Source organism: Diabrotica virgifera, chromosome 3, assembly GCF_917563875.1.
Source record: "Diabrotica virgifera virgifera chromosome 3, PGI_DIABVI_V3a".
NCBI lineage: Eukaryota > Metazoa > Arthropoda > Insecta > Coleoptera > Chrysomelidae > Diabrotica > Diabrotica virgifera.
Window position 1 is genome coordinate 122,814,466 of NC_065445.1, and position 25,480 is coordinate 122,839,945.

At 31.7% G+C, this 25,480-nt stretch overlaps 2 protein-coding genes across 6 annotated transcripts in view; one reads left to right on the plus strand and one right to left on the minus strand.

Moving 5' to 3' along the window:
* LOC126882069 (uncharacterized) overlaps positions 1–25,480 on the plus strand; it is a 550,590-nt gene that overhangs the window by 518,868 nt on the left and 6,242 nt on the right. The window lies entirely within an intron of this gene.
* The window catches only part of LOC126882072 (cystinosin homolog), a 159,063-nt gene that overhangs the window by 132,520 nt on the left and 1,063 nt on the right, over positions 1–25,480 (minus strand). The gene's annotated exons all lie outside the window — the stretch shown is intronic.

Here is a 25,480-nt window from a genome sequence, read left to right on the forward strand (position 1 = left end):
GGTCTCATACACCGTGTGCGAGTATTTTTTCATTTTGTAATTTCAAAGGGTTATAACTTTTTATGTGCACATTTGTACTAAGGTGTGTTAGGTTCAATCGAACTATTTTTGGTCCCAGAATATGTGATTTAATTTATGACCTGCATTTTTGTTACACTGTGTATAACTACTTTAGGAGTATTTTTCTTATATTAGTATTATGTTTAACGAATATTACTTATATGAGAAATGGTCCGGGGCGAATGAAAATATCAAAAAGATAAAAAAGAACACATCTCCCACATCCAATACCTTCAGGAAAAAATTAATGATCTTTTTTCAGGAAAAATAAATGATTTTTTGTTGGGCAAATTCGATGGGGGATAAAAATCACATTTTCCTGAGATGCACGTATACCTTCCATCTTTCCTTCCATTATCAGCTATATGAAGTTATATCTCATAATAACGTATGGAAGTGAGACGTGGACACTGAACACGCGTGAAACAACAAAATTATTAGTCTTTAGAATGGAAGATCCTGGAGGATTTTTGGGCCTATTTGTAGAGACGAGATAACATAAGACCGTATACGTAGCTCCCATATTTGGTAAGGTACATACTGGTTTAATATTTTTGTGTGTTGTGTTATCTTCAAATAAGTTCTGTATGTAATGCATCTATTTTCCAAATTATTTCTTCGACTTTTGTTAATATTTTGTTGGCTTCATTTATTGGTAGGTATCTATTGTTCAGTATTCTGACTTTCTGTATGGATATTTTGTTATCATATTTTTTCTTTAATCTGCGTCATCCAGTTTTCTTTTTGCTTTAATTATTTTATTTTCATCAGCCTAGGTAGGTACCTTCATTTTATATTTCTTATTGACTTTGTTCTTGTACTCCCTGCTTTCATCCATAAATTGTAGAAGGTTTTTGGCAATTTAGGGTTTCTCTGATAGTGTAGACTGGAATATACTACGAAATAAAATGATCAACTTACAAATTCCAGAAGAAGTAGCAGACACCATACTTAAACTCTGCATAAATAGATCAGTAGCAATCAGAAAAGATAACGGCATCATTTCTGAATATCGTTTGGTAACAAAGGATTTATCTCAAGGATCGGTTTTATCACCATTACTTTTCAATATATACACCTATGATTTACACAATATTTCACCTAATGCAAATATTATTCAGTACGCTGATGATTTCGTCTTTTACACACATGCAAGAAGTTATGATAAAAGTTTACAAAGTTTGAATACAGCAGTTACACCTTTCATCCAGAATATAAGTAATCTAGGTTTTGATTTATCTCCGCATAAATCAAAAGTGGTCATTTTCACCCGACACAATATTCCAAATTGTACGACCATACAGCTGAATGATATTAATTTTTCTTTAACCAACCAAATAAAATATCTCGGAATCACCCTAGATAAAAAATTAACTTTTAGAGCACACATTGAAGAAATTTTACAAAAATGTAGTAAGGGATTAAACTTCTTGAAATGAATTATGAGGACATGGTGGGGGGCGGAGCCCCAAACAGCCTTGACTTTTTATAAATCATATATAAGGTCCATTATAGATTATGGCAGCTTCTTATATGGCAGTGCTAATAATAACTTATTAAAAAATTAGATACTTTACAAAACAAAGCTTTGCGACTCTGCATTGGTGCAATGAAATCAACTCCAATTGAACCGTTAAGAGTAGAAACTCTGGAACCTCCATTAGAGCTGAGAAGGCAATTATTGGCAGAAAAAATGATAATCAAGTGCAAAGTCAAAAATTCATCACTTACTCAAAAGATCTCCACCCTAAATATTCAGGACCTTACAGGATCATACTGGTCTAATAGAAACTCACCTCCTTTATGTGAAGGATTTAGAAACTTAATAGACTTCTCCCCTACAACAGTTAAAGTTAACTTAGATGTTTTATTGTTGAACATTCAGGTAATTATACGTAGATATTCTGAATTAAGATATCTTAATAATGAAATAATCAATCAGCTATTAAACAAATATCAAATGTATACCGCTATTTACACAGATGCATCAAAAGATCCTTATGGCACAGGTGCGGCGTTTATTGTCCCACTGCAACTACAACGCAGATTTAAATTGAGTAGAAAAACATGCATTTTTACAGCAGAAGCGTTTGCTATTTTGAAAGCTATAGAATTTATAATGGAAAATAACATGTCATACTCCATAATTTTTTCTGATTCACTTTCGGTTTTAAATAGTTTACAATCACATTTACAAATCAACTCCGCATATAGTCATCCTTACATAGCCAAAATAAAAACTTTGCTCTCTCAAGTGCAAAAAACTAGAAAATTTATTTTTGTGTGGGTGAAAGCACACTCAGGTATCACATTCAATGAACAAGTTGATAAAGCGGCTAAAAAAAGCATACAGTTGGGAGAAGATGTAACACCCTTATTAACATTAGATGAGAGAATAAATATTGCTAAGGATAATTTATATAAAAAATGGTCTAAACAATACAAACATTTTATTTTGACAAAAGGCACAAGATATACATTGCTAGAACCCGATATTCGAAAAAATTACTGGTTTAAAAATTACGATTATCCGAGAAGTTCCATAACAACCATATCACGGATGAAATTTGGACATGCTTGCTATCCGGCACACTTATACAAAATAAAAATAATTGATAACAATCTTTGTGATATTTGCAATGAAACGGCGGACTTGGATCATATATTTTTTAATTGTAAGAAGTACAGAGGCGGCTTAACCTATTGTGCAGGGTGTGCGGTGCACACGGGCGCCGAGATGTTGGGGGCGCCGAGCGCCAAAGAGTGGGTCCTTTACTTTGTTTCAACATAAAATTAATACGATTAATGAAAAATTACATTGACACTTAAGCGAGATTTATAGATTGCCGCCCGCCCGGCTGTCCAGCAATCTTTTGCTTCGTTTGAAGACATACCGACAATGACTCCGAAATCGGTTGTGGAACCTATAAAGGCCAAATTGCTTGGGACTTGCCGGGCATTTTCAAAGACGTTTGTACACGTGTCGCGAGGTAATTTTGCGAAATAAGCTTTGATGGAATGGATTAAGAATGATATTTAAGTTAACATGTAAATATAAATTAAAGCGGCTTTTCTTTTGATACAAAAGCACGAAAAGTACTTTTTTTATAATATATGTTGTAGTATGTGCGTCCTGTAATAATTCGTTAATAAATTATTTTATAAGTTGTTCTTTTTTATTCATCTAACCAATTCCTTCCTAAAAGTACTATTTACTCGTGTACTCAAACCTGTCAAATTTCCTCAACCAATTTTCAACCTTATAGACCTGAATCCCTCGTACCAAAAAAAATTGGATTAATAGCAAGCTGAAAATTTGTTAATAGCTTAACGGTGTATAGTTGGACAAACTTTGATGTATGGGAACACTAGAACAGGGCAAGTTTTAATTGTGGAACAGGTTAAAAATTTGGAACGTCAGACTACGAAAACGTTCCATGTATTTTGTCGGACAGAACGCCAGACTGGTGTTTGTCACCAACTGGGCATTTTAATGATCCACTCATGAAGAACATGTCAAATGACAGGAATTATGTTGGTTAGTAATAGCAGTCTGATTTTTGCATGAGAGTTTAAAGAAAGGGTAACAAATTAATTGGATGTTCTGTCCGACAAAATACATGGAACGTTTTCGTAATCTGACGTTCCAAATTTTTTAACTGTTCCACAATTAAAACTTCTCCTGTTCCAGTGTTCCCGTACATCAAAGTTTGTCCGACTAGACACCGTTAAGCTATTAACAAATTTTTAGTTTACATTAATCAACTTTTTTTGGTACGCGGGATCCAGGCCTATTATCTCATAGATAAAAAAGTTCATTTTTAATTATATATATTATTTTTAACAGATTTGGGTAGGTTGTTTTGACGCCGTGAATACCTATAATTGGTTCCCGACATCATTTAATAGTGCACTATTTGCATCTGCATTTTTGTTTATTATATAGGAGTACCTAATACCCTATGTACTAGTACTAGGTAGGTACCTATTCGACTATTCCATTTTGACTGCGCGTCTACCAAAGGGCGCCAGGGCATCGACTGCACACGGGCGCTACATGAGCTAGAGCCGCATCTGAAGAAGTACACACATTAGTCGGACATTCTTACAAAAAATTTAAGAAGTTTAAACGTTTACGGTCCCTATAATGTTATGTATCTTTTGGCACTGAGTGATAAACGTATTTTTGATTTTATTTTGTTTTTTCTATATGACTGTTAAATTAAGTTATAGAATGACTAGATTAGGCTTGTAACCTTAAATGTCTTTCCTTTTGATTTCCTACATGCCTGCCTTACCTTGTGGGGTGGGTATATAGGTAATCAATAATTATTAAGAAAAAAGAAAAACCCTTGAATGAGAAAAGTGTGACCCTTGTCCTTATCCCAAAATTTTTATTAAGATTAATTTAGCAAAAATTCACTTTGAAAATAAAATGTTTATTATATCTATTCTTAACAAAAAGGTCGGTGAGACTTAGATAACCTTAACTTAGATTACTAATTAGATAGTTTAGATAAGCTATATTATGTTTATGTATGTATTTACTATTTACTTTGTTTCTGGCCGCATGGTCTAATCCTAAAGCCAATAAAAAAAGGGTTTCTCTGCTGTTTGTTTGTCTTTTGGGGTTTTCTTCAGATATTTGTAATATAAGTTTTAGCTCGTTCCATATTTTTTATAAAACTTTTGTTCCTCCATCTTTGAAATTTTTTTCTGTACTGAATTTAAAATTTTCATTTATACAGGGTGTCCAGAAAGTCTACCGACAAACGAAGACAGGAGATTCCTCAGATAATTTTAAGATAATTTAACCCAATTCACCTAGTTCGAAAATGCTTCCTAAGAGAGCTAGAGCTCTTTGAAGATGGCGTCATGTAATTAGTTTTTCTTAAATACCTCCAGAACGCTTCTCTTTAGAAAAACGAAAATTGGTATGCTAATTTACTTTACAGAAATGAATCGATTCCATCCATTGCGAGTTTCTAGTACCGGTCATAGGCGTCCGTTTTGGGTAGGGCAACGGTTATGTTATCGCCTAACTTTTTGTCTTTAATTTTTTGGCATTTTTGACTTTGAATTATTAAATTGTGAGGTATTCTAGTACTAAAAGGTACTCTTATTTTAAGTCTATAGGATACACCGTTTTCTAGTAAAATCGATTTGAAATTTTTTCGTTCTTCGAATTAAAAAAAAAAGATTAAAAAAAACTATTTAGAAAGATGAAAACTGGTACATTTATTTATATTCCAGAGATTAATCGATTTCATTAATGGCGAATTTCTAGTACCGGTCATAGGCGTCCGTTTTGGGTAGTTCAACAATTATTTTATAGCATAACTTTATTGTCTTTAATTTTTAAGTATTTTTGACACTAGATTATTCAATTATGAGATATTCAAGTACTAAAAGATACTTTTGCTTTAAGTTGGTAAAATACATCGTTTTTTTTTAATTTAATTTTTTTTTCAAATTCCCAAATCTAAAAACTTTCAAATCGATTTGTCTAGAGAACGGTGTGTCCTACCGACTTAAAGTAAAAGTACCTTTTAGTACTAGAATACCTCAAAATTTAATAATCCAGTATCAAAAATGCTTAAAAGTTGAAGACAAAAAAGTTATACGATAAAATAACCGTTGCCCTACCCAAAACGGACGCCTATGACCGGTACTAGAAATTCGCAATGGATGAAATCGATTCATTTCTGGAAAGTAAATATGTATCAAAATTTTCGTTTTTCTAGATAAAAGCGTTCTGGAGGTATTTAAGAAAAACTAATTACATGGCGCCATCTTCAAAGAGCTCTAGCTCCCTTAGGAAGCATTTTCGGACTAGATGAATTGGGTTAAAATGTCTTAAAATTATCTGAGGAATCTCCTGTCTTCGTTTGTCGGTAGAGTTTCTGGACAGCCTGTATAGTTCTTGTTGTACTAACTGTTTTATGTTCTTTTTCTCGATCCTTTTCAGACAAAAATTGAACTTGGCTACTAATACCTTTACATTGTAATCGGCACAAAAGTAAGTTTTTAAATCTGCGGTTTATCATGATATCTCATAGACGCCAACTACATGTGGTTCAACACAACAACCAAACATTTTTTCAGAGCAGCAGTGTGCAAAAGTACACATTGCTATGATGGTCGCCAACATCTGAAACGGATAGGCATTACAAGAAGAAGAAGATCATGAAATAGTTTATTTGGTTTCTAACACAGTTTTCAGATTTGTCTTGAATAGTATTTTGCATTTTTCGGTTTTTATTGTCCACTTTTGGGTGGGTGTTCGAGAGTAAAAGAAGTCGGAGAACATGTCATCTACAACCTGATAGACAATACATATGCAACACACAACACAAAGCTGTTAGAAAAGTTAAAAAACTTAAATTACACAATCACACCTGTGATACAGATTACACAAACAAATTAACATAAAAATAACAAACAAAAACAGTCAGAATTTGATACCCCTAGGCCCTAGAGTAACAACGCCATCCTCAAATAATTTTTTCAACCACATACACGCTATGCTATGGCCTACAAGATTCAGACCAAGTCTGTCAATTTTTGAAAAGACATAGGTACATAACCTAATAAAACTAGAATTATACTATTATACATCTTCCCAGATTTTTTTTTAAATTATTTTTTGAGAACGACTTCCGCAGTGGGAAACGAAACGACAAACATTACTTAATTACAGATGTAATTTTTATTACACTAATAATTGTGACTTAATCTCATATAAATATAAACATAATACGATAATGAAGCTTATCGTTGGGTGGTCGTTGTATTCTTCTCATTTTCCCTTTTTCGGTGTGTAAAAAATATATTTCGGAATTATTCCTACAACACTACCTACAACTGAATATCTCGGAAAGAACACGACAATATTTACGAGGCCAAGGTGAAAATTTCTCGGCTTAGCACATATGTATATGGAACTGCTACAAATTAAATTACTACTTTGTTCTATTGGCACACTTGTTGCAAATGTAAACAGCAAATATAAATTAGCAGAGTCAAGTAAATTTTTTAAGTATGAGTATCGTGAGCGCTTTTTATAAAATGAATAAACGGGCTTTAATTTAATTAATTAGGTGTAGATGTAGATATTAGAAGACGTTAAGATATTACAAGACCATGGGATGCGGCGCAATCATCCACTGGGATTAGGGATCATCTGAATTAGTTCGGCGCAATCGTGCCCTCGGCTGAACTTAGAGATAGTGCAAACACTCCTGACCATGGAGCTGCGCGAAGGCGGATATTTTCACGTTGAGTACAGTGCGTTTCGCATGGAAGTGCGAAATTTCGTCTACTGCGCCGTGGTCACGAGTGTTTGCACTACCTCTACCTCAGGTAAATTCGGCGAAATCGTTCCATATCCGAATAAACCTACTATTCTTCTCGAAATTCTTGACATCCTGGCTTATATACTTGGCATTCTGGTCTGACATACTGCTTGCTTGCTTGTTTATTATTCAAGTATGTTATGTTCACTTTGAACTTTATATTATCTTGTTAAATCAATCTTCTTAAAGATTATATCATAGGATAGGATACCTAGACCATTTTTAAAAATCTACTGCTACTGTTAAAAGAAATTTTCTTGGTCCGAATTAATTTTTGCGATAACTGGACGACCACTACAGCCTTTGGGTTGAGTTAGAATACTTTTCACGATAGTAAATTGTAAATTTTGAAATGACTCCTATTAAGTCTTTAGTTAGATGAAACTACATAGGTTCATTCGGCCGCCCATTCACATATTATGAGCGAAACTAACATTCAATACTTATGTATTTATATAAATTTTTTTTTACGTTGCAAACACAATTTCAGGTCTTTTTGGCAGATTGTTCGAATAAATAATGTGTAGAGATACCATGACAATTTTGTTGTTAGTTGACGCGATTATATTTTCACAAATCTCGTGACTGTATTTAGACCTGACTTTATCGTCGCCCCCGTTGCGTAAATTATTCCGATTCGTTTTTTACACAAACTTACTCAAAAAGAGGTCCTTATAACAAATACACAGGGTGCCGCGGTCGGAAAATTGTTAATTCAAAAAATCAATATTTTCACTTCGGACAATTTTTTTAGATTCTTTGGGTCATTCTGAGCAAAAAAAGTCTATTGTGATTTTTGTCTTAAATTGATGGTTATCTAGTTATATGCGATTTAAAATTTGAAAAACGCGAAAATGGCCATTTTCAACAATAAATCGGTTAAAAATTATTATTATGAAAGTCAAAAAGTGACTAAATCAAAGTTTAAAGCCCCCCTACAAGATCCTGAAGAAATTTTTGTCATTATTTTATTACTAAGCTGTTATTTTTAATTATTAACAATGAACGCTAGCGCGTATTAGGCGGCCGTCAATGGTGAGTGCGAAATAGATTCACCATTCCGGCAGTCCAATGGTGAATCTAAAGCTGGATTTATAATTTGACGGACTGTAGACGTAGACGCACTGTGAATATGTCAATTTATAAATATGACTGTAAATATGTCAATTTATAAATCGACGGAGTGGAATTTTTGCGCATGAGTAGAAAGAGTAACTTAATTCAACAACATAGTCTATAAATTATACGAACCATAAAAAATTTGTGTTTATTTATTTATACTATTATTTATTATAATATTTATCCGTTTTGCCTGTTACAATGGATAGGAAATACACGAAGGTATGCTCCTTGGTGCCGTGGGACTTCCAACTATTTTGTTTCATTTACTGGTATTTAAAATGTTTATTGGATTTACCTATCGTATATGTGTGGATAACCCCGAATATAATAAACAACTCATATTTATCTGAAATATTGAAATTACACTATGATATATCTTTATTCCATTGTAACAAATAATTAACAAAATTCGAATATGTTAATAAACAAAACAACTTTACAAAATGGATGAGGGCGGGTCCGCTTTGGTTGACAGAACAAAATTCTTCCATTTGATTGGCCAGACAGTGAAAGTTGGCTAACTCTTCGGTTGCAGCTAATGTTGGTTGCAGTACGTTTCACTTACGTTCCGTCATGCGTTTACGTTCATTTATAAACAAGAGTGCTACAAACAAAAAATGCTATGTTGATCTTCTTCCAGTGCGTCTACGTCTACTATAAATCCCGCTTTACTCGCACTCACATTGACGGCCGCCTCAATACGCTCTTACCGCTCATTGTTATTAATTACAAATATCAGTTTAGTAATAAATTAATGACACAAATTTCTTCAGGATCATGTAGGGGGGCTTTAAACTTTGATTTAGTCTCTTTCTGACTTTCATAATAATTTTTAACCGAGTTGGCTATTGTAGCGTTTTTCAAATTTTAAATCGCGTGTAACTCAATAACAATCCAGTTTAGAGAAAAATCACAGGGGCCTTTCACAAATGATCTAAAAAAATTGTTCGAAGTGAAAAAATAATTTTTGTGAATTTGCTAAAAAATGGTTTTAACAATTTTTCGACCATGTACTCCTTAGACAAGGCGAAAACGGCGGGTTCGTTGGAAAAAATATTCCCATGAGATTTTTTTGTATAATCACATTTTTAATACACCCCAGAATAAGGTTCAAGAAGTCGCCCACGCGAAAAGTGGTCCAAATTTTTTTTAACAACTTTTTTTTTTTAATCAAATTGCAAAAATTATTATTTTTGCTTCGGACAATTTTTTTTAGATTTTTTAGACCATTCTGGACAAAAAAGGTCTCTTGTAATTTTTCTCTAGAATTGATGGTTTTCGAGTTATAAGCAATTTAAAATTTGAAAAACGCGAAAATGGCCATTTTTAAGATTTTGTAATACCTCGTTTAAAATTATCAATATGAAAGTCAGAAAGTGAAAAAGCCCCCTTCCCTAGATGATCCTGAAGAAATTTGTGTCATTAATTTATTACTAAGCTGTTATTTTTAATTATTAACAATAAGCCGTAAGATCGTATTGACGCGGCTGTAAATGTGAGTGCGAGTAAGATGCCGGACTGGACTGCCGGAATGGCATCTCTCTCGCACTCACCATAGACGACCGCCTAATACGTGCAAGCGCTCATTATTATTACTTAAAAATAACAGCTTTGTAATAAAATGATGACAAAAATTTCTTCAGGATCTTGTAGGGGGGGCCTTAAACTTTGATTTAGTGACTTTCTGACTTTCGTAATAATAACTTTTAACCAATTTATTAAGCCTTGAGAGCCTTTTTTCGTTTTTTTCAATTGTAAATTGTCTATAACTCGAAAACGATCAACTTTAGAGAAAAATTACAAGAGACCTTTTTTGTTCAGAATGGTCCAAAAAACCTAACAAAAATTTGCGCGGACAAAAAATATTGATTTTTGCAATTTGATTAAAAAAATTGTTAAAAAGAATTTGGACCACTTTTCACGTGGACGACTTCTTGAACCTTATTCTGGGATGTCTCATGAATGTGATTATGTAAAAATATCTAATGGGAATATTTTTTCTAACGAACCCGCCGTTTTCGCCTTGTCTACCTGGAAGTTTGTGCAAAAAATCGAATCGGAATAATTTACCTAACGGGGGCGACGATACAGCCTGGACTATAATATACTTCAGTAACATGATAGATATTTTTCACTCATTTACGATAAGTTATATTAAATGTATTCATTTGCTAACAGGATTTTTGTTGATAACCTCACAGTTCATTTCATCATTACGTAAAAAGGTGTTTCCTGTTTTTTGTTGCTTATTTATTATACGAGGGATTTAATCACTAACATTATAATTAATATAGTCCAGTCGCCAGATATCTCTAAAAACGAGACGAATAACTGAATGGTGCTGATATCAATTTTTGGATCCCGAAAAAAGACGCAAAAAACTTTGCTACTCCTGGACGAAAAACATAGCTTAACCAAGAATATGTACGCCGTAAAAAAAATTTTAAATAAGCTGATATAATTTTGAACAGAACTGTTTTCAATGGATTAACTGCTCTCTCCATTCTAACACAGACAAGCATAGTGAACAGACGATCTTTAAAACCTCATTAATAACCGATAAGTTTTTGCGGTGATTAAAAATCAATATTTATATTTATGAATTAAATTTTGTGTAAATATATCGCCTAAATATTTGGAATTGTTGTGAAAAAGTGTTTTAACTCCCCTAATAGGGGAGGAAAATATCAATAAGACGCAAATATGCGATTTAAGTGTTGCGACAAGTTCTCCAGGCCAGGACATGGAAATTGGTACGAGTTCCGGTGATAACACTGACAAAACAAGGGAAGTAAAACTTTATAACATTTCTTCTAATAATTATGATTTCCATAGCTGTTGCGTATATATCGAGAATTTAAATAATCAGAACATTTCTCGTTTACACCCAATGGTGGTGGGGGAAATTTTGTATCAAAAACTTAAAATCAAAAACCTAAAAGAAGTTTAATTCTATAGGAAAAAATAGAGTAAAAGTCATTTTAAAATCTATTTTGGATGCAAATCATCTAGTAACACATAATAAGTTAAAGGATGACAATTTAAAAGCATATATCCCTAATCATCTCTTGGAAATCAAGGGAATAATTCACGATGTAGATACGAGGTATGATACTGATTATTTGAAAAACATATAGACTCTTCCGCTAAAATTACCGACATTAAAAGAATGCATAGAAAGGTAGATAAAGACGGTAAAACAGAATACGTCCCCAGACGAAATATTATAGTTACATTTGAAGGAAATGTTTTGCCAACTCATGTCGTAGTTAATTTTGTGTATTTGCCGGTAGAAAGATTTGTAGGCCGGGAAATACAGTGCTACCGGTGTCTTAAATTTGGTCACATTTCTAAGCAATGCAAGGGGACACAAGAATTTTGTATACGATGTGCAGAAATTAAAAATGATAGTCACATATGCGACACTAAAAAAACCTTTTGTATACATTGTAAAAGTGAAGATAATATTTCGATCTCCAAAAGTTGTCCCGTTTATGAGGAACAAAAAAAATTAAAAACATTATGTTAGATCAAAAAATCTCCTTTCTAGAAGCAAAAAGGTATAATGAATCATCTTTTTCCGGATTTGTTAGTAACAATAAATTTTTCGATATTGTCAAATCTTGAAGAAAATTTTCCAAAACTACCTAACGTATCTGATGACATCACGTCATCTTAGGGGGAGGGGGGTTTAGGAGGAAAGTCGGGGTGAGAGTGGGGAAACTTTTTTACATCTTTTTTGGGGTTCCAAAATTGACATTCTTAGCAAAATTCAGCTTGTTCGTATGGTTTTTAGAAGTACAGTGGAATTTTCGTCTCTGACGACTGGACTAATATCTTTATCGCTTTCACAGCATTTTAATGAAATGAATCATAATGAGATAAAAATCATCACAAATATAATATTGTTTGGTTCTTTGGTTGAAAAATGAAACCAACCAACCAATAAAAAAATAAAATAAAGCAAATTATATAAAAACTATTCACATAAATAATTGTAGTCCAGGGCGCATCTGTTTTGAGATGGACGTTGAGAGGTGACTCAAATTTTTTTGCAGAAATTGCTTGAAAATAAATCAAATAATAATATCTGAGTTATCCTCCCTCTCAAAAAGGTCCGGAACATTGTTTAAATAATCAAAATGTCAAAAATTGAAGGAAAAATTCGATTTTTTTCTTCGTTTTTTAATTATAACTTTAAAAGTATTCATTTCCGAGAAAAGTTGTACTAACATAAAAGTTGCGTAATTAAATTTCCTATAATATAGAATTGGTTAAAAATTTAAAAAATAGTCACCCTAGTTGCAAAATAGCAATAATTGCGAAAAAAACATACAAAAGCAAGTATTCGCATTTTACGTTTTTCAGCCATTTATGCTAGACTTAGGAGCTTCATATTTCACCCAGAAAAACTTTGTGATATAGTAAAACAATACTGTAAATTTCATTAAGATCGGTTCAATAGATTTTGCAAAATAAATTTTGCAATCCAACTTTCGCAAAAAAAATTCATTTTTTCAAAATATTACAGGACAGAAAATAAAGCAGATAGCAAGTTGATTTTTTTTTTGCTTATAGAAGTGTACGGTACCTTTCATTTGCAATTTTCAAAATTAAAATCGATTAATTACCACGGCGTCAGAAAATTTTTGAAATAAACAATAATTTTTGGTGCTACGCGCAGGACAGCGGTGTTCGATTCACACAAGTTGATTTCCACCAAAATTTCTTCCAATCTTTATCTAATATATTATTTTCTTACTCTATATTTTGCTGTATTTTAATATTTTAATTCCACAAAAATCAAACTAATTTTATTATTGTTTGTGAAATATTGTTTAAACAATTGCATATGTTTCAAAATAATAAACTTTTATTATTTAAGTTAAAATATATTAACAAAGAAAGTTTTTGCTAATAAAAGTGTTATTTCAAAGGATAGAGTATGTGTTTTTATTTTGCAATAAACAATTTATTTATTTATATCGAAATGTAATAAAAATTAAAATGTATCAATCATTATCAAAGGTCATTGGAATGCCCAATCAAAACAAACTATCCGCTGTCCTGCGCGTAGCACCAATAATTAATGTTTATTTAAAAAAATTCCTGACGCCGTGGTGTTAATCGATTTTAATTTTGCAAAATTGCAAATGAAAGGTATAGTACACTTCTATACGCACAAAAAGTGTCAACTTGCTATCTGCTTTATTTTCAGTCCTGTAACATTTTGAAAAAATGATTTTTTTTTACGAAAGCTGGATTGCAAAATTTATTTTGCAAAATCTATTGAACCGATCTTAATGAAATATACAGTATTGTTTTACTGTATCATATAGTTTTTCAGGGTGAAATATGAAGGTCCTAGGTGTAGCATAAATGGTTGAAAGACGTATAATGCGAATACTTGTTTTTGTATGTTTTTTCACAATTATTGCTATTTTGCAACAAGGGTGAATATTTGTTAAATTTTTAACCAATTCTATATTGTAGGAAATTTAATTATGCAACTTTTATGTTAGTACAACTTTTCTCGAATATGAAAAGTTTTAAAGTTATAATCAAAAAACCAAGAAAAAAATCGAATTTTTCCTTCATTTTTTGACATTTTGATTATTTAAACAATGTTCCGGACCTTTTTGAGAGGGAGGATAACTCAAATATTATTATTTGATTTATTTTCAAGCAATTTCTGCAAAAAAAATTGAGTCACCTCTCAACGTCCAAATGTACTAATATTTTTACAGATGCGCCCTGGTCTATTGCTCTAATAAGATATTTTGTAAATATTTATATAGGTACGACCTGGTAAAATAAAGTAAACAAATAATGAAACACAATTATGTTTTTAATAAATTTTGGGTAGAGGGTAGAGTGTTTTAAAAACTGTGGGAGACATAATTATAATGGAGTAGCAGTGTCCTAACTACTCCTAACCTAGTAGTCCAGAGTAATAAGGATTTTCTCGGGACACTCAAAGATCCAGGTAGCTGACTACTTTTTTAGTTATTGTAGACCTATAGCAAGAAAAGCTACCTGTTTCCTACCTAGAGTTCGCGTCCGTTTTTTAATTATTAACAATTTAGTGCAAAAATGGCGATTCTTTCGATTTTTTGCACTCCATTCAAAAGCTAAATAGTTGACATAAAACTACAAAATTCAGTTTTTTAGAACATTGAAAAACCTTCAAAAATCCGATTTTTGAAAGTTAAAAAGTTAATTGGTTGCTACGCAAACTGCAAAATAAGTAAAAATCATTATTTGTTAATAACTTTTACTAAAACTGCCTTAGAACTTTAGTGTTTCACCCAAAGTTGGGAATTGGCGTACTTAACAAACCTTCAAAATTTGAGACCGATTCATTAATAAGTTTAAGAGTTATTCTATTTGTTTATCCCAGAGACCTTTATTTTGCAATAAGATAAGTCAGAAAATAATGAAGATAGGGCAATTCTGAGTACGCCAAATGAAAGTAGAAGAGTGATGGTATCAAAATGTATTAAAAAAAGATAAAAAAAAAATAAGTAATATAATAAGGGCAATTCTGAGTACGCCAAATGAAAGTAGAAGAGTGATGGTATCAAAATGTATTAAAAAAAAGATAAAAAAATAAGTAATATAATAGTCACAAATCCTAATGCTAAATTTTTGAAATTTTGTAGTTTATAAACATTTAGAATAACTTCAAAAATGTTGTCCGTAGAAACAATATTTTTATATATTCGAAAAGATGGTATTTTAGCACGAATTTTCAAATAAAAAAATTTAGTCTGGGTTCATTTGGGACAACGTTAGCCATAAGTTTTTTTTAATTCACAGCTAATTTGTTAATAATAATTAAGGAATCTCATTAATGCCATTTTAAATAATGGGATTTGTATTTTTTCTTAAAAAATTTGCACAAACATTGTACCTTCACAGCACCCCCTACGATTTTTCAAAAATGTAGTTCAGACGATTACTAGGGGGAACCTACAAATCCACCGAGTTAAAATACCGAAATAGCTATTTGTATAACAAGGGAGGAAAGTACTACTTTTCCTCCCGTGAATGAAGTTTACTGCCCGACGCGTAGCGGAGGGCAGTAATCATTCAAGGGAGGAAAAGGTACTTTACTCCCATGTTATACATATGATTTTTCCACCTTCCTCAAATAACAAGTCATTTTTTCATTTTTACTTAATTTATTTATGTAACTAACCAACAAAATTTATTAGAACTAAAACTAACAAGTAGGTACAATATAACTGTCAACTGTCAAATATAAGTCAAATTAATAATGTAAACATTGTTAAATCAGCATAACAATTTACTGTTTTTTACCATTCTGCAAAATACAGAGTGTTTTTAAATAAACGTTAAAATGTATAGATATTTACGTAATAGAAAATAGATATTGTACACAAGTTATAATTCATGAATGAAATATCATGGCGTCACTTTTACTTTTCCTCCCTAGGGAGGAAAAGTACAACTTTGCTCCCTACAATCAGGTCCGTAAAAGTATACTTTCGGTAGAGGTAGGTGGAAATAGTTATTTTCCTAACTAGTGCGGAAAGTGATACTTTCACGCACGAGACTGCCGTTGACCCGAACGACGCGATAGCGGAGTTCGGGCAAGCAGTCGAGTGCGGGGAAGACACTTTACGCATGAGTTAGGAACAATATTTTTTCTAGGGCCGTACGTTTGAAAAAAGCCACAAAAAATAGAGTTATATCAATTTTTATTTAGAAGTGAAAATACACAAATTAATTATTTGACAAGGTTGTCAAAACCAAACTTTCAATATAATGGGTTACCATTATTGGTTTCCATGACGACGATTCAAAACCATTGTAAATGTCTACTGATCTGACTTTTAAATATTATGTAAAAATAATTTTATTTCATCGAATTATCAGTAGTAATTGCACAAGAGCTCTAAAATTCTATATTAATTTTAGAGATCGAGTGCAATTTGTTGCGATTATTTCATGAATAAAACTGTTCAAAACCAAAATTTTATTGTAATTTATTTATGTAAGTACAAATTAGTACAATTAAACACACAGTTGTTTAAATATTTTACGGTTGAAAGTCATCACTTTTATAATTTTTAAAACATTAATTGTCACTAATGTCACTGAATGTATTTTTTCATAGCAACGAAGGGCATCTGACGTAATATACTTGACGACGGGAAATTATCAAAAATTATCAGTTTAATTTAGATTTTTGTAGCTTTCTATTGGTCAGAATCTCCTATGAATGAAATAATCGCGCTAATTTCATTAAAACATGAACACAATAAGATAAATTTGAAATAAATTAGTAAATAGTATCTAAACATTAGTTTATTGCATGTATTATAATATATTATAATGCCATATTACAAGGTATTTTTACGGAAATTTTACTTTTCGCGCAAATGCCTGCGTGAAAGTGGCTCTTCTAGCACGACCGTAGAAAAAAGAAATTGCAAGCGAATATAATTTTCTGTATCTCCGGATCAACTCTATGGATTTTGATCTTTTTTTTAATTCTTATGTAATTTCTACGTATATTACAAATATGCAATTTGTTCCTAAATTTATTAATTAATAAACACCCTAATTGTTTAAACAATTCTTGAAAAAATATTTTTCTTACAAAAATCTATTTTTTAATCATAGTATCATTAATGATCAGAGATTTTTATTAGATAATTATTTATTGAAGATAATTTATTTATTAAAGTATACCTTAACTTTTTCTATGATTAATAACGATAGTATGATTCAAATCATGGATTTTTGGGAAAAAAATATTTTTTCAAAAGTTGTTTAAACAAATTAGACTGTTTATTAATTAATAAATGTCTAGACAAATTGCATATTTGTAATGTACCTACAGAAAAATTACATACAAATTAAAAAGAACGGTCAAAATATATTCAGTAGATCCCGAGATATAGAAAATGATAGTAGTTTTAAGTTGCCTTTTTTAGTTTTTGAACTCGTGCATTTGTCGGCTCCCAGCTCCCCCTTCACTTACCGCGACTAGTCACCAATTGAACTAGATTTTTAAAAATTCGAGTAAAATACCAGCTTTTCTAATATGTAAAATGATTTTTCTACGGACAATAAAATTTCTACGGACAATTTTAAAGTTGTTTATAAACAACAAAATTTCACAAATTTGGCATTAGAATTTTTGACTATATTAGATATGGGCCATTCCACGAATATACGCCTGTTTTGGATTACTTCGACAACCAATATTTTACTGTGCAACATAAGAAGTACGAAAGTAAATGGCGCTAATAATTATTCCAATAAACAACAATGTAATTTGCAATTTACTTTTGTTCTTCTTATTTTGCACAGTAAAATATTCGTTGTCGAAGTAATCCAAAACAGGCGTATATTCGTGGAATAGGGTATAATCTTTTTTTAGTACATTTTGATAGCACCAGTTTTCTACTTTTATTTGGCATACGCAGAATTGCCCTATCTTTATTATTTTTTGTCATGTTATTTCACAATAAAGGTCTCTGGGATAAACAAATATAATAACTCTTAAACTAATTAATGGATCGGTCTCAAATTTTGAGGGTTTGTTAAGTACCCCAATACCCAACTTTGGGTGAAACACTAAAGTTCTAAGGTAGTTTTGGTAAAAGTTATTAACAAATAACGATTTTCACTTATATTGCAGTTTGCTTTTCAACAAATTAACTTTTTAACTTTCAAAAATCGACATTTTGAAGGTTTTTTAATGTTTTAAAGAAATTAGATTTTGTCATTTTATGTCAACTATTTAGCTTTTGAATGCGGTGCAAAAATCGAAAAAATCGCGATTTTTGCACAAATTGTTAATAATTAAAAAACGGACGCGAACTCTAGGCAGGAAACAGGTAGGTTTTCTTCTTATAGGTCTACAATAACTAAAAAAGTCGTCAGCTACCTGGATCTTTGAGTGTCCCTAACATGGTCTATTTCTAGCTTATTACCCTGGAGTATAGTGTTAAGACATGATTAGGAGATAGTAATATAAATTTCACGTGAGTATTATAGGATTCAATGAAGTGCTTAAATGGACCTCTGGGTGAACAATGTAAATAAGCTCATTACGGCTCCTCTCAATTCAATGTAAAGAGAACTGCCCAATAACATAATATTATTTATGTCTTCGTTTATTGTCCCGCACTGCATAGCTATTCAGCAAAAAAATCGTATTTTACCTAATTATCTGTATTTAAAAATCGATTTATTGCCAAGTATTAAATAGTATTTTCTCCAAAAAATTTAAATCGTAAACATTTCCAGTTCTTACAAAACGCATGACCAAAGAACTTTGATGAGGTCAATATCGCAATTTTTTTGCTACTATCGTTTTGTCATTGGGACGTCCAAATCCGTCTCACTGTATTGTACGGAACTGCCCCGCTACAACCGCCAGGATTTACCGAATAAAATACCTGTTGATGATGATTTGAACATAAATGGGATTTACTCACTATTTACCATATCTTTAATATCATATTTAATAATCACGCATTTAATTCAAATGAATCATCATTAAATATACATAATTACGATGAAAAACATGATGATTACAATATTATTTAAAAACATAGCTAACAAATAAGTTATCTTGCAAACTAACACTGAGCTCCAAAATTTAAAATCAATAATCAACAAGAGGTACAAGAAATATATTTTTCTATATAAAAAATGATCGGCCTTATATCCGTTCTTTAACGGTAAAATATTGCAAAACCTCTAAATTTTAAAGAACCGCTTGGATCGACATGAAATTTGGCATACACATAGCTAACAAGTCAAAGAAAAAAAGTGACATTGTGCCGATATGTGCTTTTGCCCTGGGGGTGGTTTTCACCCCCTCTTCGGGGGTGAAAAAATATTCGTCCAAAGTAAGTCAGGAAATGGATAAACTGGCTAATTTTAAGTAACTTTTGTTCTATAGAGTTTTTTCCCAAGTGGATACTTTTCTAGTTATTTGCCAGTGAATATGTTCATTTTTTCAACAAAATAACCACGCTTTTAGACGGTTTTTCGCAAATAACTCAAATAGTAAGTATTTTGTCGAAAAAACATTTTTAGCAAAAATATAGCCTGTAAAAAATTTAAAAAAATGTATATATCACGTCTCTATACCTAGTAGAAGCAGTTATAGCTAATGAAAAAATAGGTTCATATACGTCAAATTCCAAATGGAATACTTTAATACCTCAAGAGGGGGTGAAAGTCACCCCCAGGGCAAAAGCACACATTGGCACAATATCACTTTTTTTCTTTGACATGTAAGCTATACGTATGCCAAATTTCATGTCAATCCAAGCGGTTCTTTAAAATTTAGAGCAAAAACCATTAAAGAATGTACTATTACGACACGAAGACCAATTAGTCTAGGCGCCAAATAGAGGTCACCGTGTCATTTTCAATTCTGATGGACAAACTCAACGGTTTCTTATGGATTTTTGGCTGCTGATTACGAATTTCGAGGGGGGATTTCGATCCGAGCGGTCAAAAAATTGTTATAAACAATTTAATTGTTTATAAATTGTTTATGATGCTCTGGCTCATAAACTAAAAGAAATAGAAAAAAATGTTTCAAATAAAATTTGTTCCTTAATAAAAAACGAAGAAATAACCGTTTACTAAACTTAAATCCGACAATCAGAACTCAAGATATTGTAAAATTAGTGCACAATGCAAATTTCAAATTGCAAAATAAGTATTTTTCGAAGCTTTATCGATCGTAACTCGGCTTCTACGCATGCAAATAAGCCCTATAAGGTGTCCTTTTAAAGCTTAATCAAGAGGCTTCCAAACAAAGTTTATTAAATTATTTGATCTTCATTTGTTTTAAAGTTATACCCGTTTGAAATTATAATTTTCTCAAAAAAATTGTACATTAATTTGTTTATAAAGGTTTCAAGCAAACTTGAGCTATAAACATTTATACTTTAATTAACAATAATGATAAAACAACTCAAAAGGAACAATTTGAGCTTACGAAAATGTTCGTAAGTTTATGTTTGGCTAAGATGTCGATATTTTAATGGCGCGCTATGAGGCGCAAGATTGGCTCACAGTCAAGTAAGTATGTATTCTTCGACGCTTTATCGATCGTAACTCGGCTTCTACGCAAGCAAATGAGCCAATATGCGATATCCATATAAAAATGGATCAAATTCTTTTGCAGCATCATCATTGCATATAAAACGAGCATTTATGATGTGGCGGCATACACACAATTAACGGGCCTTGATGATGCTGCAAAAGAACTAGATCCACTTTATATGGATATCATATAGATAATTAGACTCTGAAGCCTCAAAAAGTTTTAGTTTTACTGCCTACAAGAACAGACTTGTACCACCATGTAACTGTTAAAATTTCGCTAAGAACTTATGCAGATGTAAAAAATCTGATGATATTCCCTCTATATCTCTTTGCAGATTTGCAGATGCGTGAAAAAAATGTTTGTAAAAATAGTACTAATAAATAATATCAACTTACTTTTTAGTTATACTTCTGAAATATTAGTTTTAAATGTTTTTTTTCTCATTTAGTGCAAAATATAGAAGACAAAGTAAATAGAATGAAAGGTGATACGAGGTACAGTATGATGATTTAATTATAAGAAATATATGATAAAATTTTATTAGGATCTTCAAAAATGAAAAATGAAGATAACGTATGTATACATAGAAATTATAATTTGCATCGAGAAGTTAGCGCGTGAACCTTTACGCGGTGAGCCGATCTTGCGCCTCATAGCGCGCGCCATTAAAATATCGACATCTTGGCCAAAAATAAACTTATGAACATTTTCACAACCTCAAATTGTTCCTTTTGAGTTTTTCTATCATTATTGTTCATTAAAGTATAAATGTTTATAGCTCAAAGCTTGAAACCCTTATAAACAAATGAATGTACAATATTTTTAAGAAAATTGTAACTTCAAACGGGTATAACTTTAAAACAAATGAAGATCAAGTAATTTAATAAACTTTGTTTGGAAGCCTGTTAATTAAGCTTTAAAGCGACACCTTCTAAGACTCATATGCATGCGCAGAAGCCGAGTTACGATCGATAAAGCTTCGAAAAATACTTATTTTGCAATTTGCAATTTGCATTGTGCACTAATTTTACAATATCTTGAGTTCTAATTGTTAGATTTAAGTTTAGTAAACGGTTTTTTCTTGGTTTTTTATTAAGGAACAAATTTTGTTTGGAACATTTTTTTTCATCTCTTTTAGTTTATGAGCCAGAGCCTTATAAACAATTTTTTGACCACTCGGATCGAAGTCCCCCTCGAAATTCGTAATCAGCAGCCAAAAATCCATAAGAAACCGTTGAGTTTGTCCATCAGAATTGAATATGACACGGTGACCCCTCTGGCGCCTAGACTAAATAATTCAAGATAAGAAGTCGATAGTTGGTGAATAAGCCGAAGAAAATAAAATTTTCCCCGTTCTACTTTAGCAAATAGGAGAAGATTATAAGATAATAATTAGTACATTAGTAGGATATTGAACTATTAAGAAGCAAAGAACACAATTTTGTTAATGTACATAGAAGGACACCATTACAAAATATACAACGACGAATGGCATGCTATGGATATTTCATGTAGAATGAAATGGAGGACGAAATTAAGAACCTAAAAAAACGAGAAAAATGATGATGAATGAGAAAATTTTACGACTGCGTTAATCAGTGGTAAATTGACAATTTCTACCCTTTAATCAATTTTAGAAAAAAACTGGGTAATGGACATATTAAGTATTAAGTATATACTAACCACTTATTTATCGATTACAAGGAAGCCTACAACTCGGTAAACACAGGAGATATATTTGCGGCGATGGGAGACTTAAGAATGCCAAATCAGTTAGTAATGTTAACATAAATAGGAAAAATCGGAAAAAAAAACATATCTGAATCTTTTATTAAATCTAGTTTACTATGTAAATCTGAAACTGGTGGCTTAAAGAAGAGGAAGATTGAGAGAGTGAAAAGTGATAGAGAGTGATAGAGAAAAAATTCGCAATGTCGATGTGATACAACAGATGTGAATAAACAATTCTCTGATGATATACTTAATATACAGGGTGTCCAGAAACTCTACCGACAAACGAAGACAGGAGATTCCTCAGATAATTTTAATACAATTTAACCCAATTCACCTAGTCCGAAAATGCTTCCTAAGGGAGCTAGCGCTCTTTGAAGATGACGTCATGTAATTAGTTTTTCTTAAATACCTCCAGAACGCTTCTATTTAGAAAAACGAAAATTGGTATGCATATTTACTTTCCAGAAATGAATCGATTCCATCCATTGTGAATTTCTAGTACCGGCCATAGGCGTCCGTTTTGGGTAGGGTAACGGTTATTTTATCTCATAACTTTTTTGTCTTTAACTGTTAAGCATATTTGACACTGGATTATTAAATTGTGAGGTATTCTAGTACTAAAAGGTACTCTTGCTATAAGTCTGTAGGACACACCGTTTTCTAGAAAAATCGATTTGAAAGTTTTTTGTTTTGTGGAATTTGAAAAAATTTTTCAAAAAAAACGATGTATTTTACTAACTTAAAGCAAGAGTAACTTTTAGTACTTGAATACCTCATAATCTAATAATCTAGTGTCAAAGATATTTAAAAATTCAAGACAAAAACTTATGCTATAAAATAACTGTTGACCTACCCAAAACGGGCGCCTATGACCGGTACTAGAAATTCGCAATTAATGAAATCGATTCATCTCTGGAATATAAATAAATGTACCAGATTTCGTCTTTCTAAATAGATTTTTTTTGAAAATTTTTTTTGACATTCAAAGAACGAAAAATTTTAAATTGTTTTTTCTCGAAAACGGTGTATTCTATCGACTTAAAGAAAGAGTACCTTTTAGTACTAGAATACCTCACAATTTAATAATCCAGTACATTCATTGGGGCCGACCGACCGGCTCTGTCCCATCATACAGCTGACCGACTATAATAACTTTTATTTATATTCAATTTAGAATGTGTGTACTGATTTCCAGTCTTAGTAAATGGATTTAATTACTTCCGCAGGTAAGCAACTTTGACAAGTTGTCAGTACCACCTGTTCCACGTTTCGCTTGACCGACCGCAGTATGTTTCTCTGCACAATCACGGTAATAAACTGTGAAAAAACTAGCTTTAGTAAATTCAGAGAGATTTTTCGGCGCTGCCTCTCCGTCTATAAGTAGTTCTCCGTTGATTTTTATTTCATATGGCTGTCTCTCAACTGCTTTTTTAAATAACTGGTCTGAGTCAACATTGAACAGTTTTGGGACCAAAATGCAATACATATTGTCTTACTCCTCGTTGTATTGAGATTTCGTCGGTGTAGTCATCTCCAATTGTAACGATAGCAGTTTGATTTCGGTACAGATTTTATAATGACACTGTACACACCAGTGCAGTTGTAGTGCTTTCTCTACCAACTTCTTTTTTATTTCGAATGCCTGTTTCCTTGTTGTGATTTTAAAATAAATATGTACTTATTTAAATCAATTTGAAAATAAATATTTCCATTTAATAAGGCTCTAGTCTAAATCTCGTGTAATTTTGCTTGCAATTATACCTAATTGAACTTGATTGACCCTTAACAAGATCAATAATTTTCATTCATCAAAAGCAAAAAAGGTGAGGTAAGGACAATATTTAACATTTAAAACATGTATACATACAAATATTTACTGTTTAAACCGCTTTCTACATTTTATACATTACGGATATACAGGGTGTAACAAAAAAGGAGGTCATGAATAAAATCACATATTTTTGGCACCAAAAATAGTTCGATTGAGCCTAACTTACCTTATGTGCACATAAAAAAGTTACCACCCTTTCAAATTACGAAATGAAAATCGATTTTCTCCAATATATATATATATCGAAAACTGTTAAGATATTTTATATTGAAAATGGATATGTGGCTTTCTTCTGACAGGAACATCTTTAAAAAAATAACAGTGAAATTTGTGCACCCCATAAATATTTTATGGGGGTTTTGTTCCCTTAAACTACCCCGAATGTTTGTGTGCGTTCCAACTAAATTATTATTGTAGTAAGTACTATAAGTTAAATAAAATGTTTTAAAGCGTTTTTGCCTCTTAGGACTTTTTCGATAAGCCAGTTTTTATCGAGAAATATATCGAGAAAAGCCACTACATATTTTTTATAAATGGTTAAGTAAGATTATAGAAACCTGAAACCTGGTAATAATATGAAAATTTATTTATATCTACCTAATTTACATTTTGTTAGATAGGTACCTACTTATATGTATTTATAAATTTTAAAACATTAAAAATAAGCCGCATCTCGATAAAAACTGGCTTATCGAAAAAAACACTACGAGACAAAAAAGTTCTAAAAACATTGTGTTTAACTAATGGTACCACAATAATAATTTAATTGGAAGTATACAAACATTTGGGGGAGTTTAAAGAAACAAAACCCCCATACAAGTTTTATGAGGTGTACAAATTATTTCAGTTATTTTTACGATGTTCCTGCCATAAGAAAGCCACATGTCCATTTTCAATAAAAAATCTTAAACAGTTTTCGATATATTGGAAAAAATCGATTTTCATTTTGTAACTTCAAAGGGATGTAACTTTTTATGTGCACATTTTTGTACTAAGGTAAGTTAGGTTGAATCGATGTATTTTTGGTCCTATGAATATGTGATTTAATTTATGACCTGCCTTTAGTTAGGTACACCCTGTATCTTCTTCTTAAAGTGCCTATCCGTTCCGGATGTTGGCGATCATCATGGCTATCTTGACTTTTTGTTTACCGCAGCGCGGAACAGTTCAGTGGTAGTCGTGTTATACCACTTACGTAAATTTTGAAGCCAGGAAATGCGTCCAGGAAATACACCCTGTATGAATAATTAAAATAAAATTGCCTAA